This window comes from Aegilops tauschii, chromosome 2, assembly GCF_002575655.3.
Source record: "Aegilops tauschii subsp. strangulata cultivar AL8/78 chromosome 2, Aet v6.0, whole genome shotgun sequence".
In the NCBI taxonomy this organism is placed as follows: Eukaryota; Viridiplantae; Streptophyta; class Magnoliopsida; order Poales; family Poaceae; genus Aegilops; species Aegilops tauschii.
The window spans coordinates 521132677-521149671 of record NC_053036.3 but is presented as its reverse complement, the minus strand read 5'-3'; the positions used below and the strand labels follow the sequence as shown (position 1 = coordinate 521149671).

Here is a 16995-nt window from a genome sequence, read left to right as displayed (position 1 = left end):
AAGCTCTTTACTCAAACTAATTTAGTTGTGTCTTTATCTAAACAGCCCCTAGCTTTTATTTACGTGCTCTTTATATTCTTGCAAACCTATCCAAAAACACCTACAAAGTACTTCTAGTTTCGTACTTGTTTCCGGTAAAGCGAACGTCAAGTGTGCGTAGAGTTGTATCGGTGGTCGATAGAACTTGAGGGAATATTTGTTCTACCTTTAGCTCCTCGTTGGGTTCGACACTCTTACTTATCGAAAGAGGTTACAATTGATCCCCTATACTTGTGGGTTATCATGTAACGTGGAGTTTGATGAGAATAACGGCTCCCAAGTGGAGCAAAGTGGTACTTGTGATGTAGGTGATGAAATTCCTCCCCAAGCCATAAGAAGAATGGGTGTTGGCTTTATGCTACCCATTGAGGAACCCCTTGTGGGTGAAGGAGAAGGACAATGTTCCACTCAAGTGGAACCATCACCAACTCAAGACCCACACGCTTCCGAAGAACAAAGTGAAGGCCCTCAACCAAATGAACAAGATCAAGGGCAAGATCAACCTCAAGATGGTGGTGAATCACCAAGTGATGCCCAAGACCAAGTTCTCTACTCCGAGCTAGTTCGAGATCAAGAACAAGCTCAAGACGACGCTCAAGATGATCAAGTTTCTGCTCCTCAACTCACTCTTGAGGAGGAATTGGAGCGTCGTGCCGCTAAGATTGCATCCAAGCTATCCACCAAAGATCATCTCATGACAAATGTGCTTGGAAGCTTAAGAAAGGGGGTAAGCACTCTTAGACAATTAGCAAACTATTGTGAACATCACGCATTTGTCTCTTGTGTTGAACCCCAAAAGGTCTATGAGGCGCTTGAGGATCTGGATTGGCTTAATGCCAGGCATGAAGAACTCAACAACTTCGAGCACAACAAGGTGTGGAGATTGGTGCCGAGGCCAACGGGGAACCATAATGTCATTGGAACCAAGTGGATATTCAAGAACAAGCAAGATGCTCATGGAATTATCATTCGCAACAAGGCTCGTTTGGTAGGACAAGGCTACTCCCAAGTCGAGGGTATCGACTACGGTGAAACCTTTGCTCCCGTTGCTCGCCTTGAATCCATTCGCATGTTGATGGCTTATGCTTCTCATCATAACTTTAAGTTGCAACAAATGGATGTGAAGAGTGCTTTTCTTAATGGTCCTATTAATGAGTTGGTATATGTCAAGCAACCCCCCGGGTTCGAGGATCCCTATCTTCCCGATCACGTGTACCAACTCGATAAGGCACTCTATGGCCTTAAGCAAGCCCCACGTGCGTGGTATGACCACCTTACCGAGTTGTTGCAAGATCACGGTTTTGAAATTGGGAAAATTGACCCCACTCTTTTTACTAAGAAGGTCAAAGGGGAGTTGTTTGTGTGCCAACTATATGTTGATGATATTATCTTTGGTTCCCCTAACAAAGCTTTCAATGAGGAATTTGCCGCACTCATGACCTCCAAGTTCAAGATGTCCATGATGGGAGAGTTGAAGTTCTTTCTCGGGTTCGAAGTCAAGCAACGAAGAGAAGGAACCTTCATCAACCAAGCCAAATACACTCAAGACATGCTCAAGAGATTCAAGCTAAGTGATGTCAAGCCGGCTTCCACTCCAATGCCCGTCAAATGCCAACTTGACATAGATCCCAATGGTAAAGCGGTGGATCAAAAGGTATATCGCTCCATGATTGGCTCCTTGCTTTACCTTTGTGCATCTAGACCGGATATCATGTTGAGTGTGGGAATTTGTGCACGGTTTCAAGACGCACCTAAGGAAAGCCACTTTGTGGCGGTCAAGCGAATCTTTCGATATTTGGCTCATACCCCAAACTTTGGCTTATGGTATCCAAGAGAATCTAACTTCAACCTTGTGGGCTATTCGGACTCCGATTGGGCGGGAGACAAAGTGGATAGGAAGTCCACTTCCGGAGGGTGCCAATTTCTTGGTCGCTCTTTGGTGAGTTGGTCTTCCAAGAAGCAGAGTTGTGTGTCTGTCTCGTCCACCGAAGCGGAGTATGTGGCCGCCGGTAGTTGTTGTGCACAACTTATATGGATGAGGCAAACTTTAAAGTATTACAGTGACATTTGTGACAAAGTGCCTCTTTGGTGTGACAATGAAAGTGCCATCAAGATTTCTCTCAACCTGGTTCAACACTTCAAGACGAAGCATATTGAGATTCGGTATCACTTCATCCGGGATCACATTAGGCGAGGGGAGATCGAGCTCAACTATGTCAACACTCATGATAACCTTGCAGATATTTTCACGAAGCCCTTGGATGAAGCAAGATTTCGCGAGTTAAGGCATGAGCTAAATATCATTGATTCGAGCAATGTTTCTTGAACCCTTGCACACCCCACCATACTCAACTTGTTATCTTGTTTAGGTGTAGGCATGGACATAGGGGGAGTGTTGTTCTCTCAATGAACTCTCCCTCCCCCCATTATGCATAAATTGATCAATTCTTTCACATTAGCCATTTGTTGATGGTACTTGTGCTTCAAAGACGAGTTTTGGTCATGGGCCCAAGGATAATTCTTCGCGGCGCCATACCATTTTAACTCAAACATAGGTGGCTCCGGCCACCGCCCTTGTGTGTAGGTGTTTTTTTCTTGTTTTGTGTTTCCTTTTGCCTGGCTCCTTTGGTTCTCCTAGATGTTTGGATTCTCTAAAGAGTGGTTTTTCTTGTTTCCTTCTTGCACTCTTGAGAGTCTTCTTCATCATATTACAGTGACTTGCTTCCATCCTAAGCCTTCTCATCCCAAGCCATCTTTTCAAATGTACACAAGTTTGATCTCCTTTTTGTGCTTGGGTTGTTGCAACTTGGCGGTACAACCGGTGGTCAGAGCGGTTCTACCGGTCTTCCACTATGTTGTGTAGTCCCAGCGGTACTTCAGGTCATACACGAGCGGTTCTACCGCTCCTGCCTGTACCAGTACCTCTGGCCGGTACTACCGGTATTTGGAAGCGGTACTACCGCTGCTTCTGGAGCGGAAGTACCGCTCTCAAACACCGGATAGCTACAGGACCGGTACTACCGCTCCTCGGAGCGGTACTACCGGCTGACATCTGGGGCTTATATAAGGGGCGCGGGCTGAAGGGGTTTTCTTTTTTCCCTTCGCGCTCGTCCCTCCTCTAATCCCTAGCCGCCGGTTGCTCCGTCCCTCGCCCCGGAGCGCCCTCAGGCCCTCCGGATCAGTCGGCCCTTCATAGGATCCGCTCCGTTGAGGTCGCCTCCTCTTTGATCTACTCCCATGGATACCGGTAATGCCATGTTTCTTCTCGTTCTTAGGGTTCCTCTTGTTGAATCCTCTCCCTAGGGCATTGCTTTTACACCCACATTTTTGGCCAAATGTTTGGTGGGAGAGATCCGTATAGCCTCCTCCTGTTTCCTGTGCGTAAGTAGAAGTAGGAATATTGCATCTAGGTTCGAGATAGGGCGGTTCCCGTTCTTCCACTCGGCAGATCCGCTCTCAGCGGTACTACCGCTCCTTGCGAGCGGTACTACCGCTCGAGCGGTTCTACCGGTGGAACAACCGGAACAACCGGCTTCTCTGAACCTATATGCATTGTTTTTCTTCTACTCGCATACATGAGATATATTCCTCTGATCTTGTGTACATTCTTCTCATCTTTGCTGGGGTTTCTGTGTACTCTCGGTGTGCGTATGCAGGTGGCTCTAGTTCTCGTGCTGCTCGGAAGCCTCAGAACACCAAGAAGAGGGCCCGTAGGGGCAAACCTTCGGAAGACAATGAGGATTCCCATGAGGTGGTGATCCCTACCAAGGCCACTCGTCAGGAGAAGTATGTTGCTGCCAAGCAACGTGTTGCGGTGCCAATGCCCAAATGGAAGATGCCGGACTGGCAAAGGTTTTGCTTCCAGGATCCCTACACTGCAGCACCGAATCCTTGTTGGAACAACCCTCAGTTCCGGAATGAGTTACAGATGAGGATTGTGTCCGAAATCTTTGAGCATCACAAGAACAAGTTCACCCGGATGTGGTCAATTGACATCGATCATTGGAGGAACAACCTTGATTACTTTGGAGAAGCTCTGGCGATCTGTGAGGAGTTTGATTTGATCAAGCTCATGACCGTGAATTTTGACTTCGATGTGCAGCTCGTCCATCAGTTCTATGCTACAGTCCACTTCGGCTCCGATGAGGATCGCCACCTCTCCTTTATGTGCCGTGATGAGTTCTTTCATGTCCCGTGGAGAGCTTTCTGCAATGCTCTTGGCTATGAGGATACCGGGGTGGAGGGTCAAGGTGGCATTCGTCCTCACGGCCGAGCTCACCCCATGGACAATGTGAAGCTTGCCCACTGTACATCCCTGGACATGGTATTGTGGGCAGGTCCAATGATCTTCTGCCAGTCTATGACATTATGCATCGTGTGTTCCGTTGTGTGCTGCTTCCCAAGGTTGGGAATCAAGATGATATCTATGGTTATCTGGTGGATTTGCTTGTGGCCATGAATACCAAGAGGGGATCCGGTGCCACGTTTGATGTCTCCAAGTGGTTGTGGGAGGAGATGTACAATATGGTGTTGTACCGCAAGGTACCGATCTATGATCCTTTTGTGATGCAGTTTTTGAACACTGTTTGGGCTGTCCGTAGGCCAGGAGAGCCTCTCACCACCCCTGCTAACCTCACGGAGCATGAGGTTAAGGAGCTAAGGAAGAAGAAGCATAAGACTCCTCGCTTTGCTTCAGGCAATCAGGAGGATGTGTTTGCTACCTCGGACGACGAGGACTTTGAGATAGAGCCTGGGGCCCAGCCCTCGTGGGTTGAGAAGCTGACTTCCAAGATCAAGAAGACTTTTTGCCTGCAGACTCATATTCAGAAGAAGCTCTACAAGGCCCATGTTGCTGAGAAGATGGCGCGTCGCAGGCAGATTCAGTTGATGAGGCACCTCAATATGCCAAATGTGAAGAGTGGCTCCGAGAATACCATCACTCCTGAGGATACATGGTGCTTGGAAAACTGTCAGTGGTCTGATGAAGCGCCTGCTTCCTCCTCTGTCCGTGTTCCTGAGGCGGCTACTGCGAGGTATGAGGAGTCTGAGGACTCTGAGGAGGCCGAGGAGCCATACGATGATGTTGATGCTGATGCTTCTGACAGCTCTGCGGCAACTGGCGAGGAGATCTACTGAGCCCCGGGGCGCTAGCTTTGCTCTTTTCCTTTTTGGTGTCTTGATGCCAAAGGCAGAGAGAGCTCCATTAGGTCACGGGAGTTGCATGGGTGGTTTATTTGCAGTTCGTCTTGAGAGTTTATTTTTAGTTGCTCTTTCTAGTGTCTTGTGGACTTATCATGTGTTGTGATCTCGTGCATGGTGTAAGACATGCGTCCCTTATCTATTTTTCTTTGCACTCATCTATCAGTAGAGCTTATGTATTGTTGGTGCCCTTATCCTTGTCTCTACTATGTTATGTTTTGTTGTGATTGTTTTGTTGTCTCTGGTTGGTCTATAAAATCAAGGGGGGCATTGATCCTAGTGTGCACACTTTGCATTCCAAAAGAAAACTCTAAATAGTGCTCACACTCAGGGGGGGCCCCTTCTTTATTTTCTAAAACTCCCGGACTTCTCGTGTGGTTGTCATCATCCACCAAAAAGGGGGAGATTGTAAGGGCATCGTCTGCCTTAGGGTTTTGGTGATGATGACAACACACGTGTGGACTAATCGCGTGCCATAGTTTTATCAGGTACACATTGTGTGGCGCAAGACGGTTAGGATTTCCCTCTATGCGGAAAAGATCGAAGAGGGAGTTTCTGACGTTTTTATTCCTTTGGTCGTAGGATATTCGTACTATTAAGAGCGAATCCACATCGGAAGGTATTGGGTGAATCACTTCACGTACACATTCTTTGCACCCACCATATACCCTCCGTTCGAGGAGAGAGAGGTTCCCCGTCCTCTGTCCTGTGCAGTTCTGTCCATGGCGGTAGTACCGCTCCCTTGAGCGGTTGTACCGCTGGCCAGTAGTTCCGGTCTCACCACCGCTCCAAGTACCGCTCAGGGGTGACTCCCTTCTGTATCGGGTGTGGTGGTAGACCGGTGGTGGAACGGTAGTTCCGGTTTGTCTTGACAAACCGGTACTACCGGTGTTCAGGGCGGTAGTACCGCCTCGGACCCCACCACCCAGGGACTGCTGGCCCAGCGGTAGTTCTGGCCCAACCTCCGCTCCAACTACCGGCCTGAGGGGTTTACTTTCTGTATGTGGCACGGTAGTTGAGCGGTGGTTGTGCGGTAGTTCCGGTTTATTCCGATAAACCGGTACTACCGGGTGCGCCACCGGAAGTACCGCCCTGGTGCCCTGGCAGGGGTTTCCCGCATTCACCGGTTGTACCGGTGTCTATTGCGGAAGTACCACTCCTATGCATTTCTGCACATAACGGTTGGATCTGTGGGGGCCTATTTAAGGATGTGCTTCTCCTACCTCCCACCTACCTCTTGCCTCTCTCTCTCCTCCATTACTGCCATTAAAGCTCGCTTGCCCGATCTCTCTCTCTAGCCACTCAAACTCATTGATTTGCTAGGGATTGAAGGAGGAGACCTAGATCTACACTTCCACCAAAGGATATTTGGTTCCCCCATACTTTCTTGTGTGGATTTTGTTACTCTTGGGTGCTTGGGCGCCCTAGACGGAAGAGGTCACTTCGAAGCCACATTCCATTGTGGTGAAGCTCCGGGGTTTCATTGGGAGCCTCCAATTAAGTTGTGGAGAGAGCCCCAACCTTGTTTGTAAAGGTCCGGTTGCCGCCTTCAAGGGCACCAATAGTGGAATCACGGCATCTCGCATTGTGTGAGGGTGTGAGGAGAGTATGGTGGCCCTAGTGGCTTCTTGGGGAGCATTGTGCCTCCACACCGCTCCAACGGAGACGTACTTCCCCTTAAAAGGAAGGAACTTCAGTAACACACCCTCGTCTTCACCGGCTCCACTCTTGGTTATCTCGTGCCTTTACTTGTGCAAGCTTATTTGTGACTATATCCCTTGCTTTCTTGTGTGCTTGTTGTTGTTGCATCATATAGGTTGCTCACCTAGTTGCATATCTAGACAACCTACTTTGATGCAAAGTTTAAACTGGTAAAGAAAAGTAAAAAAAATGTTAGTTGCCTATTCACCCCCCCCCCCTCTACTCAACTATATCGATCCTTTCAATTGGTATCAGAGCCTCGTCTCTTTTTTAAGGACTTTGCCGTCTGAAGAGTATGGTTGACACCGTAGACGGTCCGAAGAGTATGGTTGACATCATAGTCAGTCACGGTGGACCGGGGGGACACAACCCAGTAACTGTCGATGACCACTGTCGGGCAAGCCCCGGCCATAGGCCTATGGCCTTGGCCAAGACAACCTCGCTCGACGCCATGTACATGTCCAGTGGTGCAGATCCGTTTTGTCAGCATAGCGTTGTCACAACCTCCACCATGGGCCACCGGACCTATGAAGAGAGGAACCTCACCACCCATGGACACCACCCGAACCACGCCCATAACTCCTACCCGGAGTGACAGCCTCCACCCGCCACGGGCCCAGATATGGCCCGCCCGAGCCCGAGCCCTATGTCCAAGCCACCGCCAACCAGTGTGTGGACCCAGGAGAAGAAGGATAGCCACCACAACTCCACACTGCCTGCTGGAGCACCCCAAGCGGCAAATTTTCGTGTTTTGATCCTTTCGGCATATAAAATCAGGATCTGACCCCGGTATGGAAATTTTTTGAGATTTGACCCTTTTGCTACCGCCGGAGGCCCTAGAGGTAGGTACGTACAGGCTACCGCCGCCCCTGGTGGCGGTAGGTTCCCTGACGCCGTCTGGCCGTTAACGGTCGTGTACACGTGGCAAAGGGACCTACGCCGCCTGCTATGGCGGTAGGCTCTTGCAACCTACCGCCAGGCTCTCTGGCGGTAGGTTCCTGGATAAGGTTGTGAGGGGAGGGGGATGTGCTGCTCCCCCACCCACTCATTCACCCCACTCTTCTTTTTGAGCTCAAGCTCTCTCCCCCTCTTCTCCCCCACCAAATCACCCACTAGATCCCCCTCCATTGCTTGAGATTTGGCCGGTGGATCAAGGCCATTTGCATCACCCAAGGTACCTCCCCCATCCCCCCTTCATTTGGTTGGTTCAAATCATGCATTTTGCTCATTTTCTTGGAATCACTAGTTCATGGTTTTGTTGTGGTGAAATCAATGTAATGCAATTAGGGTAATGTTTGTGCTTTGACAATGTATTGTATCACTAGCATTGTTTGGGTAGTAAGAAATATCATCTAGGGTTTTTTTAGGGTTAGGTTTAATGACATGGTTAGGGTTAAGGTTATGGTTATGGTTATGCTTAACTAAATGCCTATATGAAGAACATTATGGTTATAGTTTAATTAGGGTTTTGTTAGAGTAGTTACCTCTTGAATTATACCTCGATCTACTCCTAGGGTTATAGTTTTTGTCAAGAGACGGTTAGGATTTTTGGCTTGGATGACCGTTATAGTAATCCCTCGACTTGTAGGATGGGATCGATCATCTTTGTTGAGACTTCCGCGGAGGCGGCGGCGAAGCGTGAACGTGCAGTCATTGAGGAAAAGATGGACTTGTGGGTCAAAGTCGTTGATGCATTGAATGCGGCTTGTAGAGATTTTTCAAAGTATTATGTGTCGAAGTGCGACGATGCCAGAGTTAAGTTATACCAAGCTAAAGAGAAAAACATAAGCAACCTCAAGAAGGAAGAGAAAATTCATAGACGCGCTCTTGCAAGGCAAATTGCATTGTGTGGAACAAGGGATGAAGTGAGTGAGATGGATTTTAACAACCCTGGCCAGATCATTGATTTGCTAGTTAGGCAACCATCATCGGCGATACTTAGTAGGGCAACTCGTTGGGCTTGGGTCTGTGAAAGAAATGATGTCATTTGTTGCAACCCCGGGCCGTACGACAAAGATGTATTGTTGATGGACTAGTAGAGGGGGTTGAAACAAATGACGTTGTAGTGTCATTTGGACTATAATGGCATGTACCCTTATCGTTTATGTAACCTATGTCATTTGAACCAGTGAGAACATTATGTAGCCTAAATAAGTTATGTTTTGTGTTTGTATTGTATCATTTGATTTGAGTTTTGGTTTGTTCCATTTCATGTAGCATGGAAAGCATGACCCCGGAGGAGATGAAGAAAGTATATGAGAAGTGTTGTGACATTCCATCTAAGAGTCTGGCGGTAGCGTCTGAGAAGATTGTAGCAGAGCGAGTACTTCGTATCAAGAGGGAGCTTGAGGCATGGTTCAAGAGCAATGATGAGGTAATTGCTGCCATGATGGATTTCAACAAGTATCCATTCATGGAGGAACCTTCTGATCTTAAGGAGAAAAAAGTTTTCCGGAGGCTTGTGAAAAAAAGAGGATACTTAATGAGCTGCATGAGACGGAATATGCTTGCGGACATTCTGTGGGAACGGAGATCTTTTTCTCTGTGAGCAAAGAAGAATTCCGCGAGCCGGACTTGAGAAAACCCGTACAGGTCATTGGATGAGAAATCACACAAGGCAAGTCAGAGATTCCGGAACACCGTGCTCGATGGGCCTGGTTCGTCGAAACGAAAGGTGTGTTGGAGAATTGGGCGGGATCGTCGGATTATCAACTGAAGCCTAATCCTGATCGTGACGTACAAATTGAACGTCTTATACGTGTTAGATCTTTTTTCGTTGTAGGAAATGTATGCTCGAGCTTGAGCTTGTAGTTTGAACTCACGTCATTCGAATCGCTAGATGTTTTAAGTCATTTGAACAAGTGTCATTTGTGGATGTAATGAACTATGCTCAGTTATGTATGTCTTTGCTACTCGATCATTTCTGGATGTCATTTGTGGATGCTTAGTTCCTAGAAGTTTGTAACAAATGGAAAGGCAAAGGGCTGTAAAATAAAGCACCCTACCGCCATAGGCTCCGGCGGTAGGATGGCCAAACCTACCGACAAACGAATAGCCAATTTGGTCACAGCAGTAATGGCCGTAGGGGTGGCCAACCCTACCGCATGAACCCTGGCGGTAGAATGCTACCGCCGAGAGGGCTGGCGGTAGGGTGGCCAACCCTACTGCTGGAAATATCGCCGATTTGGTCACAGTAGTAATGGATGTAGGGGTGGCCAACCCTACCGCCATGATCCCTGGCGGTAGGAACCTACCGCCGAGGTGGCTGGCGGTAGGGTGGCCAACCCTACCATCAGAAATACCGCCGATATGGTCACAGAACAAGGAGCAGAGCAGGCAGTTGGGTGGCCACCCTACCGCCGTCTGCCTTGGCGGTAGGATGGACAACCCTACCGCAAAACAGGGGAGAGTTTGCGTTCCAGGAGTTTGTTGTGGGGTGTAATTGCTTACCGCCAAGGCCCATGGCGGTGGGGTTTCATAGCCTACCGCCGAGGCTTCTGGCGGTAGGGTGCAAAGCAGAGCAGAGTTTACTCTGATTTTCTTCTTAATCATTTGAAGACAAGTGAAGTCACAACAACAGCACAACAAACATAGTTCATGAGATAGTTTCATCACAAGTTTCACAAATCGAAGATATAGTTCATGACAGGTTTCACAATAAAGTACATAGTTCATGACAGGTTTCACAAATCAAATACATAGTTCATGACAGGTTTTTTGAAACGAAGGCCTTATTGGGTCACACGAGGCCATTTTCCTTTCTTGTCGCGTGCCTCGTCCTCCTCTTGGGCTTCACGACCCCTTGCAAGCTTTCTTGCTCTCTCCTCTTGACGAGCAATCTTCTCCTTGCGTGCCCTCTCCTCCTCACGCTTCTTTCGCTACATCCTCTCCTTTTCACGACGCTCTTCATCCAAGCCTCTCTGAAATGCTTCTTCAAACAACCGCTGCCTCCTTAGACAATCTCGATATTGATCTTTCTTAACATCTTCTGGCACATCTTGATCTATCCATGTGAAGTACTTACAAAGTGGAGGCGGCGACTACGTACGAATAAAGAACAGATGTGGTCCTTAGTAAGATAGGTTCAAGTTGTAGCAATGGTTGAATACTCTTTGAACTTGAACAACTTACCGGCGGTACATCATAGGCGTGAGCTGGACGAGGACGATCGTAGGCATAGTTGGGACAAACAAAAAATCTTCTTCCTTCCGTCCATGATTTCTTGCGATCGGTGGATGCCATAACTTTGCAAACATCTCCACACCAACATGATGGAGTTCTCATATCTTTGTACTTCACCTTATCCAACTCGGCGTCTGTCCACTTGTCCGGCATGTCCTCGCGGTTAGCACACGGTGGCCTTGTCACGGAACCGGAAGAAGCCATGCCTATAAAGACAAATTTGGTAGTTAGTAAAGTAAAATAACATGTATGTATGCAAGAAAAACAAATAAACAAGACCAAATAACAAGTACCATTCACATTATTTCAACCATCTGGGTTAAGCAAGATGTCAATAGGCCTTCCTCTATCAACCCTTCTCGTCCTACGACCATGGCCACCGGTACCCAACCGTCCCCCACGCCCTCTAATACTATCTCCTCGTCCACTACCGCCAAGATTCGTCTGTCCTCCACGCGCACCACTCTTGCCTCCTAGTCCACTACCACTCCTACCTCCTCGTGTGCCACCGGTACCTCCTCTTCGGGCACCACTTTGACTAGTGGGATCCGGAGTGTTGGCATCAGTCCGTGGCTTTTTGGTGCATTTCCTAACATTGTGTCCCGGCTAGTCACATTGACCACAACTATTGATGTCCGGTGCCTCCATGAAATGGCCGCTACCAAATTGTTTCATTTCGGTGTATCCAGCTAGGTCATCCATGTCACCCCTAAACCTCTTCTTTCTTCTTCTTCCCTTTGTAGGCACCATGAGTTCGGGGTCGGGGATGATGTGTGGCCCATCATACTCAGGCCACTGTGACTGATCTAGGAAGGGATGAAACCTAGGAGCCCATGTCAACCTCGTTCGTTCCGATGTGAACTCATGCAACCGCACGGTGGTACCATCGGATACTTTCAAGTTTCTGAACCTTGCGGCGGTCATCACATGCGGGCAAGGACAATGATACTTGTGAGGTCTCTCGCGCTGACACCACCGGGTCTTGAGGCGCACCTCATATGCTACTCCACCGTACGTCATGCCGTCCCATGTTGTGCCACCCGGCTCATCGACTTGGTAGATTTGTTCTTTTTCATTGAAACTAATGATTTGTTGACGCCAAGACTTGCGCGCTTGATGCTTCAACCAATCCTCAACTTTGAAGGGAAATTCCATTTTCTCACCTATCCATTTGGCCGTCTCTTCGGAATGCCTCAGAAAATACTCGTTGAGCTTGAAGAAGGTATATTTCACTATTGCAGTGACCGGCAAGGAACGGACACCCTTGAGCACATTGTTGAAGCATTCCACCATGTTACTTGTCATGTCTCCGTATCGGAAACCTCCTTCGTTGTAAGCACGTGACCACTTATGCTTCCCTGGAAAATGCCTTGTCAAGAATTCTCTCCCTCCTTTGTTCTTCTCCAATGCCTTGAATAGCTTATCATAGCGGCTTTGGAATGTGTCGGTGTTGAATGCCACACAAACATGGGTAAGATCTTTGCAAAACTCCTTACTCTTGCATGCACGGTAAAAGTTTGCCACGAAATGCCTCATGCACCAATGGTGTTGGAGCTTTGGATAGCCTGGAATGTCAACTTCTATTGCTTTGAGAATCCCGTGATGGCGATCCGATATGATGCACACCTCTCTTTTGGGGCCAATCACATTTGTCCTCACATGATCCATAAACCACTCCCAATTATCATCGTGCTCGGAAAGCACCAACGCAAATGCCACCGGCAACACATTGTCATTGGACGAGTGGGCCATTGCTACCATCAACGTGCCCTTGTACTTTCCGGTCAAGAACGTGCCATCAATTGACAACACGGGGCAGCAATGCCTAAATGCATCAATGCATTGCCCAAAGCTCCAAAAAGCTCGATGAAACACTCCCTCGATTGACTCGACCCTATGGCGCATGCCCGGGTTCCGATGAGCAATGGCTCCCAACATTCTCGGAAGAATATTGTACGCAGCGACATAATCACCATGCAACATCCTTATAGTGTTTACCTTGGCCATCCACGCCTTTCCATACTTGACCGGGTACCCGAATCGTTCGAAGACCGAACTCATGAGGAACTTCACCTTCACGGTTGGATCATGGGATATCTCATTCAACTATTTATAGCCTAGATACTCGGACGTGAGTTGGCGGTGTCCCTTGCTTCGGTCCGCTTTCTCCGGCGGTATGCATTTGTGGGTGACCACACAACTCTTCAACTCCCATTGCCCGGTTTCCTTGATCTTTCTTCCACGGACCTTCCATGGGCAACCTTCTTTGTCACACTTGATGGTGTAGCGCAATTTTTTGATGGAATGACCAACAACGAACGACCTGTGGTTCCGAATGGCATAGTCACTCAACCATATCTTGAACTCTTGCAAACAACCAAACTTGATCCCTTTCTTCAAATGAGCATTCTCATCCTCACCCGGTGGCCTTGGATCACCCATCCTCGGGCAAGGTGATGGTTCGACCAAGCCCAACCTCATGCCACCATCAACAACGGCATTGTCGGCAAGACTAAGATCATGAAACAAAGAGGGTCCTCTTTCCTTGCCATTGACCTTCTTGTAAATTTGATTTTCTTGCGCCGTGAATCCATCCTCATCCAGTTCTTCCGGTGGACCCTCATCATCCGACTCATACCTACACATACGGCTATAAGGGAGGTTACGGTCCATGTCTTGTTGATGCACAATGACATCCAAGTCACCAATGGGATTGTAATGAATCTCTTCTTCTTCCGCATACATATCATCTTGAGCAATAGCATCTCCATCAACATGAGCAATGGCATCTTCATCAACATGAACATTTGCATGTTCATCAACATGAGCAACGGCCTCATCTCCAACATGATCATCACCTAGAAGAACTATGGCTCTAGCACTGATGTCCTCTTCATTTGGTTGGCTACTTGGTGGTTGGCTAGCCGCATTGTGGTCATACACCACGACAACATCATGTATTGGGGAGGACACATTCCGGTTCAAGTCGAGTAGTGGCCGAGGAACTTCAACCTTTGTGGCAAATAACTCAAGTGACTTGTCTTGTGATCCCTCAACTTTCTCCTTATACACATCCCAATGCAATTGAGAGGTGATGGGCATACTCTTTAATCGGGATTTTACTCCCACTCCCACATCATATCGCCCAACAAGCTTCACACCATCACTTGGGTTAATCCAATTGAGGACGCTTCTCACTTTCACGACAATATCATCATAGCTCGGGCTTGTGTCAAAAACCATGGCCTCCTCCCCTTCGTCGGCATTTCCATCCATGAAAGCCGCCTTGTCCAAATGATGCACATTCACTAGTTTATCCATCTAAAAACAATGGAACAAAATTGAGTCATCCATGGACCGGCCATTTCATATGGATGAACTATCTAAAATATAAGAGTTGAATCTAAGAACTAGTATACCTTAATCACAGCGCTAACCCTAACCTAACTAAACCCCTAACCCTAACACTTGAGCTAGCTTGCCACAACAAAGAGTGACACATATTACTTAGGTCAACCATAAATGCACCATAAATGACCCATAAATGCACCATAAATGCACAATAAATGCTAAACTAGAGGAAGAACTAGGGGGGTTGCAAAACTAGTTGATTACAACAAAAGTAGATGATTTTGAACCAACCAAATGAAGGGGGATGGGGGAGGTACCTTGGGTGATGCAAATGGCCTCGATCCACGGGGCAAATCTCAAGCAATGGAGGGGGATCTAGTGGGTGCTTGGGTGGGGGAGAAGAGGGGGAGAGAGTGAGAGCTCGGGGAAGAAGATGAGTGGAGTGGGTGGGTGGTGAGTGGACCCCACCAAACCTTATCCTCCAGGACCCTACCGCCAGAGAGCCTGGCGGTAGGTTGTCGGAGCCTACCGCCAAAGCCGGCGGCGGTAGATCCCTTTGCCATGTCAGCGCCCGTTAACGACCAGACGGCCGTCAACGGAACCTACCGCCACCTGGGCGGCGGTAGCCTATATGTCTCTACCGCCAGGGCCTCCGGCGGTAGCTAAAAGGGTCAAATCTTGAAAATTTTCCATACCGGGGTCAGATCCCGATTTTATACGCCGAAAGGGTCAAGACACGGATCTCGATCACCCCAAGCTAACACCTTCACCGATTGCCAACCACTGGGACGCGCGACTGCCAATCACATTGCACCGTCCACCAGCAGCACGTCACCTAGGTCCCACGATCGTTGGAACCAGACCACCGCCACCTTCATGAGACAAACCTACCAGGCCGACCACGTTCTGAAAAATCATCGCCGCCTAGGCCAGTCCCTCGACGCCGGGGCGCTGTCATCGCCACCGGCACACCCTACACCTGCAACACGTCGCGGGAACACCTCGTCGCCAAGCACCGCCGGTTGTGCCATCCACAACACACCGGTATCCAAATTCGAGTGAGCCCGACCTAGCCACCGCCGCCTCCCAGCCCAACAACCGCCAGATCGACGCCCGCCCGTCGCGAGGAGCCCCGTTGAAGCCCACGCCCCCACTAGCAGCTTTCCCACGTCGCCTAAATCTCTAGCAGATGAGGGAGGCCATAGCCCCGCCACTGCCAGTGACGCACAAACTTCGCCTAGCGTACACCCTACGGCGGCGGCGACGAGGAGGAGGACATGGGGAGGAGGTGAGGTCCGGTGGTGGAGCAAGCGCTATTGTGACAAGCACGCGGGGCGCGTCGCATGAGCGAGATGATATATTTTTAGCACCAACGGTTCTCTCGGCCGCCGACATCTCCCGATGTGCATCAATGACTTTCTGGCCTTCTGGGCTTCAAAAGGTTTGCTCCACCAAGGGGAGGCCCATAGGAGGCATCGAGGTATGCTCACGGCACGTCGGCGATGGATGCAGGAGGAAGAAGACTTTAACACCCTCAGGCTTTGTTCGGTTAGCCCCTCCCCCGTCGGGATTGGCGTCCAATCCCCGCCGAACCCCGTGGTTTCGTCCCGACCGGGATTCGACCCCAACATACTTTATGAACGTGTTCGGTTAAGCCCGGCTGGGGCTACACTCCCGTCCAATCCCTCTCAAACCCCGTGGAACTACCCGGGATAAAATCCTCCCCACTCTACCAGTGGAACCAATCCCTCCCGAGCGACGAAACGGTACGCCAGAAAACAATCGAGTCCCCGAGCTCTCTCTCTCTCTCTCTCCCCTGCGATTTAGCGGCGGCGGTGCGGCCATCCGGAGGCGACGATGGCGGCATACTTCCCCACTCCTTCCTCCTCTCCCATCTGGTGAGCTTCTCCTCCTCTTCCTTCCCCTCTACTTCTCCCACAGCTTCTAGGGTTCATGAGTTTGACCTGAGGTTGACCAGCGGCAACGATTCATAGATGTGGATTAGAAAGGGAATAACCGAACAGGTTATGTATACAGGGATTCATGTGGACGGAGAATAGAAGGGTTTGGGTGACAAGTCGGGGATCACCCAATCCCTAGGAGGTTAGAAACCACTCATGGAATCGCCCCACTTCAACCGAACAAAGCCTCAAGGGTTTCATTGTAATCTTATTTTCTGTATTAATCTGTTTGTAAGGTCTTGTGAATCCTAATATATAGCCCTAACCCTTTTTGAAAAGAAAAAGAAAGACACCACTTGCACTTTCGCCCTGTTTTATATATAAAGCAACGACCATTATACACATTATTTATACAACACGACGCCCCACACACCCGAGGACCACTAGCTCGATACTGAATTGCGATTTTTCAAATGCAGAATATGAGAAGCATTTGTCTACCTGATGCCGAATTGATGTTCTCAGGTAGTTGACGCAATAGCAACTGCAATTTGCAGGCCACTGATTGATCACGCAGCAGTTGCACCAATTCTCTGAGCCTGAAAATAATAATTATTTCTTC

General features: G+C 48.9%; 1 long non-coding RNA gene across 1 annotated transcript; it reads right to left on the bottom strand.

Moving 5' to 3' along the window:
* Positions 1-10566: 10566 nt before the first annotated feature.
* Positions 10567-16975, bottom strand: LOC141041749 (uncharacterized). The gene is made up of 3 exons (XR_012203198.1): positions 16875-16975; positions 11071-11327; positions 10567-10979 (listed from the first exon to the last, which is right to left on the bottom strand). It is a non-coding gene; the product is annotated as an uncharacterized lncRNA (long non-coding RNA).
* Positions 16976-16995: the final 20 nt, after the last annotated feature.